Below are 10,133 nucleotides of genomic sequence, written 5' to 3'. Positions count from 1 at the left end.
CAGGGTTAGCGTTAGTTATTAACCGCAGTTAAGACAATAGGGTTTGCCTATTTCTGAATGGATACATCCACAAAAGCGCCTACAACGGTGAGCCACACGGTTCAATGCACTTTGCTGAAAAAAAAAAGCAGACCCACTTTTTATTTTTTCATTTTATTTTTTTAAATTTATTTATTTGACAGGCAGAGATCACAAGTAGGCAGAGAGGCAGGCGGAGAGGGAGAGAGAGGAGGAAGCAGGGTCCCTGCCTAGCAGAGAGCCCGATGTGAGGCTCGATCCCAGAACCCTGAGATCATGACCTGAACCGAACGCAGAGGCCCAACCCAAGGAGCCACCCAGGCGCCCCGCAGACCCACTTTTTAAAAAATGTGTTTGGAACCAACACGCCTGCATGAAGTCTTTGTAACTGCGTAGAAAACACGGACAGCACAGCCAAGGGACGCCGGACAAGATAAAAGCCCAAGCCCTATTGGAAGCTGCACGTTCGTCTACCATGTCCACACCTGCCGGTGACACATTTCCATGTTTATTCCCGAGAGACACAGGGGCCTGGCGACGTCTTGCCGCTTGGCCTTCCGTGGACGATTTGCATTTGTTCTGGAAGGAAATCAGGGCTCGGATCGTCCAAGGCACGGAGCCGTGTTTTCATCGTCTTGGAAAATCCCCGTCGAAATGACGAGCTCCACTGCATTGGCTTCCCAGGGTCTGCCCCTCTCGGCTCCGCGGACGACCAAAGTCTGTCCAAGACCCCCGGCCAAGCGGTCACAGCCTCGCGGTCCGCGCAAAGACACACACATGCAGGACGTCTGCGTTTCCACTTTCTATCTCTGCCTTTGAAAACACTCGCCAACGTGGGCCTGGCTCTGTGCTCAGAGTTGCTGCCTTTGCGGCCCGCGGCGAAATATCAGCCATAAATACACGCAGCAGACACCCCAATCCCTCTCGACCACCTGGATCCACAAATCCATTCTCCACCATATTGGCAAAGCATGATGTCTCATTTGCTCAGGCGGCGGCGGGGGCTCGGGGTAGGGGGAAAGCCTGATAATGTGTCGTCAGCTGGAATAATGGGGAAGTGCATGGATCCATCGCGATGGATGCGAAAGAATGGATTCTAAGGATCGCACAGGGATGCAATTATGCGGCACTGTCTGTGTGCATTGCACACAGCAGGGAGGGGCTGCCCATGGGCCCCGGGGGTTCCTGTGATTGGGGGAGCACAAGTTCTGGACCCAGACACACGCAGCGGTGGCACAACACGGCAAGTGTACTTAAGCATGGTGACGCTTACGGGTAAGTGGGAAAATTTTCCTCATGTTAAAATAAGAATAAATTATTCTCAAAAATAAAAAAAATTGGGGAAGACAGGAAAGGGACTAGTTCAGTGGCAGGCTGGAAGGGAGGGGTCTGGCGGGTCGAGGGAACCGGGGCGGTGACCCTGCTCTGCCGTCCTGGGCTGAGCGAGTCCGGTCCTCGTCAACGTGTCTGAACCCACACATGCTCCCAGCACTGGGACGAACCGGAAAGGATCGTGGGGTCCTGGGAATGACATTGTCTACATTGTAGCTGGTCACCATTCCACTGGGTACAAACCCACAGACACTCAAAGCACCAGACTCGGTCCCATGAATAACACTGTAGCAGATCAGTGTTCCCAGCATGGGACTGCGTCCTGTGAACAATATCGTAGCTGCTCGCTGGTCACAAATGCTCCCCTGTCCAAACCCACCAACCCTAACCCTAATCCTAACCCTGACCCTAACCCCAACGCTAGCCAGGATGAACGCGGACGGACTCGGGGCAGTCCCGCCAATAACACCGCAGCTCCTCGCTGGTCACAACTGCACCGCCCAGAGCCCAGATGTTCATAATCGGGGAAACTGGGAAGGGGGGGGTGCTAGCGGAGGCCATGGGAACCCTGTGGGTTTCCTATCAATTTCTGTTCAAACCTCAAACAGCTTTTTTTTTTTTAAGATTTTATTTATTTATTTGACAGACAGAGATCACAAGCAGGCAGAGAGGCAGGCAGAGAGAGAGGAGGAAGCAGGCTCCCTGCTGAGCAGAGAGCCCGATGGGGGGCTTGATCCCAGGACCCTGAGATCATGACCTGAGCGGAAGACAGAGGCTTTAACCCACTGAGCCACCAAAGCGCCCCCTCTAAAACCACTTTTAAAAAAAAAAAAAAAAACAAGGAAAGAAAACCAAGCTACTTTGGGCAAGGCACGACCCCAATTCGACTCCCACCAGCCCTGAGAGCTGCCACTCCTGGGGATAAAGCTGTGACTCCCCAGTCTCATTCCTGAATGCTCGACACCCCTGAGACCCCAGTGGACGAGGGTGTGGGTCCCCCTGCGGGTACCAGCCGGCTTCCATATTGTGTTCGGAAAGAGCAGAGGATAGCATTTTGCATTCCCTAGAACGGGCAGGTGCATGTGGACACGCCCCTGTGTGTTTGGGGATTTCTCTGGTAACTGCGGGTGCACATTCTCCTGTTCCCGAAGACATTTTGTTTCTCTTGAAGGCTTGGATCTCACCAGGATGCTTTAAAACAAAACAAAACATAACAAAACAAAACAAAAAACAGCGTCTTGTTCTCTACGGATTGTTCATGTCTGAGAAAACTGTATCTGGGGCATCGTGCCCTGCAAAACGCAGAAATCAGCGTTCCAGAAGAGGGTCACGTCCTGCGTTGAAAGCGGAAGAGAAATCATGATGGTCCGTGTCCCCCCGCCGCCGAGCAGGTCCGTCCGCAGTGAGAGGCGGCCGAGAGCCCGTCCTTCTGCGTCCACACCGCTAACAGCAGGAGGCGGGGTCCCGGGTGGAGGGCGGCTGGCACGGGCCCTGGAGGCTAGCCCTGCAATGCCACAGGCTCAGCCGGAAGACAGGCAGGGGCTGGCGTCCTCCACGGAACACCGGGCCTCCCGCTGTCGGGAACCTGACCTGGCTCCAGGCCCAGGTGACCTTGCCAAGTATGGCCACGTGTTCCATCTGAACAGGGAGAGCGCGGGGGCTCCGGGAAGCAGGCAGGGTCCCCCGGGAGGCAGGACGGAGACATGAGGAGGTCACAGGGTAGGACTGGAGCTCGTTAGGGTGGCTGCCCAGCGTCCTCCTCCTCCCCCCGCAGAGGGCCTGGGGCTGCCGGGCGGGGCCTGGTGCCGGAGGACAAATGGGCCCAGAAACATCTGGCCGGCCGGCGGGCGAGGGCTGCGGTCACTCCCAGTGCTGCTGGAGAGTGTCTCCTGGGAAGGAGAAACACATTTCCTTAGTTTCGCAGCCTAAAATGTCATGATGTCCTCATTATCCTGAGGCGGGGAAGGGCGAGCTGGTTTCTCTCCCGTTCTCACAGAATCCTGTCTGCTCTGCACTCTTATTTCCTTTTCATATTTTTGCAGGTTTTATTTATTTATTTCGGAGAGAGTGAGAGGGTGTGAGAAAGGGCAGGGTTAGAGGGAGACGCCGACGCCCTGCTGACCAAGGACGCCTCCCCACCCCCATGCGGGGCTGGATCCCAGGACTCGGGGATCATGACCTGAGCCGAAGGCAGAGGCTCAACCCACCGAGCCACCCCGGCGCCCGTCCTCCATACTTTCAAACATGGTTGAAGACACAGAACCGAGGTGCCTCCTTCTCTTCCTCCCCCTCTCCGTTGGCCACGTTGGACCCAGAAGTGTGTGTCGACCCGGTGCACGCACACACATGTCGCAGGACACGCCTCTCTCCTTCCTGAACAGGACGAAGGGGGCATCCGGGCAGTGGGGTGCAGGGCAGCGTCTTTGGTGCCCCCACTCCAGGAGCCCACCACTGTGCTCCGCTGGCCCCCCGAGCGTCAGACCTTCTGTCTGCGGGACGCCTCCTGTTTTCCATCCATGTGCCCAGCTGGGGCATGGGCAGAGCTCAGTGTTCTCGACCTCGTCGTTATGGGCTCAGACGGCACCTGAGCAGAACAGAAGCTTTCCCCATAAGTGCTGGAATGAATGAATCAATCCATGGATGAATGAATGAATGAGTCTTTTGTCTGCTCCAGTCTTCACAGAAGCCCAGAATGTAAAATTCCAAGAACGGACGGTCGGGGAACCCTTTCCCTCTGCACCTCACTCTTGGCCGCCTGGACCACCCCGAGGATGTCAGGTCTCCCGTGAGAGCCATTTGGAAGGCACTAACCAGGGGAAGTAGGTGGACATCCTACACGTCCGGCAGTCACCTGAGCAACAAAGACTTTTCAGAGGTCTTTGTTGGGGACTGGACAGAACAGAGGGCAGACTGTCAGGGGCAGGCATGTCTCCTTGTACGGTGCGCTGCATTGAATGGTCACCCCAAAGAGAAGTTTCCACACCTCGACTTCCACGTCTGTGAACAGAAGCTTATTTAGAAACAGGGTCTTTGCAGATGTGATGAAGGGAAGGATCTGTGATGAGCTCATCCTGGACCAGGACGGCCCTAAATCCAATGACCTTGTAAGAGACAAAAGAGAAGACACAGACACAGAGGAGAAGCCACCTGAAGATGGAGGCAGAGATGGAAGGAACATGGCTACAGGCTCAGGGACGCCTGGAGCCCCAGAAGCTGGGAGAAGCAAGAAGGAACTTCCCTGGAGCCTCAGGAAGGAGCAAAGCCCTGCCCCGCCTGGGGATCTCAGCATCCCTACCACGCCTGGATCTTAGGTGATCCAGGGCTCACCTGGATCTCAGCCTTCTGATCTCCAGAGCTGGAGGAAGTTAAATTCCTATTGTTTAAGCCCCTGTTTTGTGGGAATTCATTACAGTCATCCCAGGACACGCACAGAGTGGCAAAAAGTGCTGTACCCATACACGGGGCCAGAATCTACGTTGGTATCCTCCTTTGAACACTGCCCAGGACAGGCCAGCTGACCTCTGACAACAGGTAGACAGATGAGTCTGCATCCCCGAGAGAACAGTCTCCCATTATCCCAGAACGGAGAGGGAAGCACAAGTTCTAGGTGTATGCGGGCCAAGCAGCCCTCTCCGTGAGGAAGAACTAAAGGGCAGAAAGGTTGATGTTGGAAGTACTTGGGAATGCGGTTGATGTTCCTTTTACAAGACAGTAACCATGTCGTCCTGAATTACTCTTCTCCAAAGTTAATATTTGTTCTTCTGTAGCTTGGGGAAATGACTCATCCCTCGGACGTGCCCTGGACTCATTCCCGGGGACATGCGGTGAGCGCCGTCCCCACTCCCTTGGGTGGCCATGCCGACTTCTCGGCGGTACTGCATCCTCGTGGGGAGTCATCCTGGGATGGCTCGGGCCCTCTCACCGCCTCTGCAAGGGGCTCCTTCCAAGGACATCTGGGCTGGTACAGTCAACAGGCATTTCTTCAGCACCTCCTGGGAAAACCAGGGGCTGGTGTAGGCATTGGGGAGACGCTTGAGCAAAAACAGCTGGAGATGAATAATAGACAAAAATGCCTGAATTACAGGGTGTATCAGAGAGGAAGAAAAAGTAAGTAGTGCAGGGTTTGCTGCCCTAGGAGTGCTTGCTGGGGGGGTGAGGGAAGTTTTGATTTAAATAAGGCAGTCTGGAGGAGAGAGGTTAACCAGGCAGATAACCAGGCAGGCAGGGTAAGGAGTTGTGCAAGGGTCCTGAGGCAACCCTGTGCTTGATTTGTTCAAGGAAGAGCCAGGAGGCTGGTGTGGCTTGGGATTGGATGAGTCAGGAACAGAGGGAGGGAATGGGAAGGAGGTGATGGTCGGGGGACGAGTCACTGAGGATCCCAGATGGCAGGACAGGGCTGAGGTGCCAGACCTGTCCATCCCGTTACCTGGAGCCTCACCCTTCAATCTGGAACCTCATCTTCTTACCTGATACCTGGAACCTCCCTCCCTCCTGATTCTTGAAACCTCCCCTCCTCACCTGATACTTAGAGCTTCTCCCCCACAACTGGAGCTTCCCACTCCCACCTGGAACCACGTCCTCCGACCTCCTACCTACAGCCTCCCTCCCAGGGCCAGGTGGATTCCATGTCACACCAGTCAAGGGGAAAGGCATCTTCCGGAGACGCCTTGGTCCTCCTCTCCAATCAGGGAGGAGAACAGCCACAGAGATGGAGGCAGTGAGGGCGAGAACCAGCTCTGCACTTCAGAAAGAACCTGGAATGGGGCAGGGCTCCCTGGGAAAGTCAGCTCCCATGTGTACAGACAGTGGGACAACCACTGGGAGGTCTCTGCAGTGGACAGAGCTTCATAATCCAGAAATCTGGGTTCAGCACCTGCTGCTGATGCTCCCAAGCCCGGCATCCTCACCAACCTCCCAGGGATGTGACTCATCCACCAGCCCCCTCCTCTTGCCCCCAAAACTATCCCCAGAACAATGTTATGGACTTAAAAGGAAATAATCAGACTCAAGCATCGTGTGTATGGAAATCGATGCCTGAATTCAGACATGCAGAGAAAGACCTCCCGAGTTAAGGGCCAGTCACTGTGTTAGACGCCTGTGGTAGGACCTCGTACCCCAGGCAGTGTTTCCCTCTACTTCTTGATCCATCGAGTATCTATCTATCTATTATTTGTCCATCCATCCATCCACACATCCATCCATCCATCCACACATCCATCCATCCATCCACCAACCATCCATCCATCCACCAACCATCCATTCATCCATCCAACTATCCATCCATCCGTCCACCAACCATCCATCCATCCAACCATCCATCCATCCATCCATCCACCAACCATCCATCCATCCATCCATCCAACCATCCAACCATCCATCCATCCATCCATCCATCCAACCATCCAACCAACCATCCATCCATCCAACCATCCAACCATCCAACCAACCATCCATCTCTGTATCCACCCATCCACCTATTCTGTTCTGTCTACCTATCCATCCACCCATCCGTGTATCCATCCATCAATCATAGATCCATCTATCAATAATATATATTAATCTTCCTGTCTGCCTGTCTGTCTGTTTTTCCATCCTCAATTCCATAAAACTTAACCTTCTGTTCCGATCACATGTTACATGACTGAACAAAAGAGGCTGGAAATACTTGCCTAATTAAAACCAAACAGAGGACAAAGCAAACTCCTGTGTCTGAGTTTCAGGACCAGATGCCCACCACTGACAGCTCCTTCAAACTTAGAACACGTGTGGGTTCACACATACTCCCCCCCTGGGCTTATCCTGGGGACTGACTATGATGCCCCCCATAGCCCTCTCTGCCCCCAGACTTGCAGCCCCCTCTGGGGGCAGCTCCTCAGTGCCGAACGGGTGCCGGTCCCCTTCACAAGTGAGCAGCAAGGCATCTTGGGGCCTCTCCTGTCAGCTACAAACACTGAGCAGGCCCCCTGATAAGTTCCATCCATGAGACCTTCCTCACCTTATTCTGGGGGAAGAAATGTGTGATTAGAAGCACATTTATCTCTACACACATGCTTTACGTCAGGACCTATGACACCAACGTGAAAATGAGAGAATGCCCTTGGAAACCCAGCATCACCAGCACCAGCACCACCCCCCAGCAAAGAGAAGAACAGCAGGTGGGGCCCATTGTGAACTAGAGGGGAACCAGGGCCATGACAAGTAGGACTCCCTGCTCCAGCCCTCCCCGTCTCGGTGACAATGCCTCAATCTCAGAGCCTTCCTTTCGCCTGTGGCTTGTTTCTTGCGCAGAGACACAGCGGCCATCTTCCCACCGAGGAGGCCGCCATGTTGCCAGCGCTCCTTGGTGCTCTTCTAAAGGGGATGAGTTTGGAGCCAGTCCCACCACCCATTACTGGCGCCACGCTTTGTGCATGTCACTGGCAGACCCTCAGCCTCTGTCTCCCCAGCTGTGAAAAGAATGTAAGATGTATCTTGAGGAATCTCATTGAGCGTTGGGTGGCTGATGCTGGTAGGTTATCAGCAAAGACCTTGCGTCTTCCAGACCCTTCCGTCACCTCCACTCAAGGGAGAGAAGCAGCTGTTTTCACACTGGTCAAGGATTATGGCCACCGTCCACTTGCACACGACCCTGCCTCCTGCACACTGTGATATCAGATGCCCTGCCTCCAGGACAATGAGAGGTGTTGAGGGTTTTGAGGGCACGCAGGCTGTGCTCCCTGGGTATGGCTGCCTGAGGAGATGAACACAGTGCCCAGGGTCACATGATGTGGACACAGGTGCATGCCTAGGAGCTCCAAGCACACAGGTGTGAGCCAGGAACCTGTTGTGGAACAGACAGCTGGGGTTTAAAGGTCTGGAGCATCTCTTTGTAGGCAATGGGCCTGAGCCATTGGGTGTCCACCAAAGAAGATGGCCATGCTTTGGACTCCTGGTTTCCAAGGCAACCAGCAGCAGGGGGCAGAAGTTGCTCCATTGACTCACTGCCTCTTGGATCTGGGTGGACCCTCTCCTTCCATCCCGCTCACCACCTGTCTCCAGGAGGCTCCACAAGCCCCAGGGCTCCTCTGGCTTCAGAGCCAGTCTTCTGAGGCTTTTGGAAAACTCAGAGGAGCTGTTCTCCGCAGGCACCCATTATCATCCTGGTTCTACAGGCAATACCGCCGACACGGTGGGAACCAACACATCAAGCCTCCTCTTTGGGAGAAGATTTCCCACACGTTTTGCTCCCTGTTCAGACCAAAGGGAGCCCACCGGCTCCCACAGAGGAACATTATGCAGGGAGGCATGGCGTGGAGAGTGCTGGGCTGTCAGGGAAGTGACAGACACCTCTCGCTCTCCTTTGCCCACACGTCACTCACCGCGGCTGTGACATGACATGGTGAATCATCAATTAAGTGAACGTGTTGCCAGCAGACCCTTAAAGACACCGGGACTTATCCCCCTGTTGGAGAACATGCATAATTCTCCTTCATGTTCCCAGAACCCACAGGTGCTCTGCACTCTGTTCAGGTAGACCGCAAACATCCTGTTCCGAGCATCCCCGGCAAACCAGCACATCTGTGACAGCCCCAAATTGGCTCTCACCTTATGTACAACGCCCATGAGCGAGGCGCAGGAGCTCCCCATGCACCAAGATTCATGATGAGACATGCAACGGGTAGCGAGGCTAAAAAATCTATTAATAAAAATCCCATGGGCTAAAAAAAAAAAAAAGAAAAGAAAGAAAGAGAGAGAGAGAGAGCGCGCGCTTACCCTCCCTCCTAAAGTATTAAATCTCTGACATTCATTTTTATGTCATATTAGAATTTTTTCGTACCAACTTTCAGCACTTGGGAAGAAAAAAACACAAGTCAAATATTAGCTTTGAAATCCTGAGAGCTGTCGGATCCTTCTAGCTTCATAAATTATTATTCCCTCCATTCCACCAAACAGTGGGAGGGATCGGGTCTCCCAAGAACGGAATATGGACAGCGGGAAACGTGGATGGAAGAGAGCAGGCAGTGCCTGGCCTTGCTGATGCAGCCTCAAGTGACAATGGGTGACCATCCATGGATGATGACATTTACAGCTCTGCCCTTCCGCGGAGAGACAGATTGGCCTGACATAAGCACAGGCACTCCCCTACGCCTCCTGTGTCCAAAGTGTGACACGACTGCTTCAATTCAAACACTCTTCCTTCCATCACTCTGCTGGATGTGTTTCTGGTGCCAAACTTTATTCTTACCATGGTTTTTAAAAAAATTTATTTATTTTCAGCATAACAGTATTCATGGTTTTTGCACCACACCCAGTGCTCCATGCAATCCGTGCCCTCCATAATACCCACCACCTGGTACCCCAATCTCCACCACTTCAAAACCCTCAGATTGTTTTTCAGAGTCCATAGTCTCTCATGGTTCACCTCCCCTTCCAATTTCCCCCAACTCCCTTCTCCTCTCTAACTCCCCATGTCCTCCATGCTATTTGTTATGCTCCACACATAAGTGAAACCATATGATAATGGACTCTCTCTGCTTGACTTATTTCACTCAGCATCATCTCCTCCAATCCCGTCCATGTTGCTACAAAAGTTGGGTATTCCTCCTTTCTGATGGAGGCCTAATACTCCATAGTGTATATGGACCACATCTTCCTGATCCATTCGTCCGTTGAAGGGCATCTTGGTTCTTTCCACAGTTTGGCGACCGTGGCCATTGCTGCTATAAACATTGGGGTACAGGTGGCCCTTCTTTTCACTACATCTGTTTCTTTGGGGTAAATCCCCAGTAGTGCAATAGCAGGGT

Source organism: Mustela lutreola, chromosome X (assembly GCF_030435805.1).
Source record: "Mustela lutreola isolate mMusLut2 chromosome X, mMusLut2.pri, whole genome shotgun sequence".
Taxonomy (NCBI): domain Eukaryota; kingdom Metazoa; phylum Chordata; class Mammalia; order Carnivora; family Mustelidae; genus Mustela; species Mustela lutreola.
The sequence above is the reverse complement of the archived record's forward strand: the minus strand, read 5'-3'. Positions refer to the sequence as shown.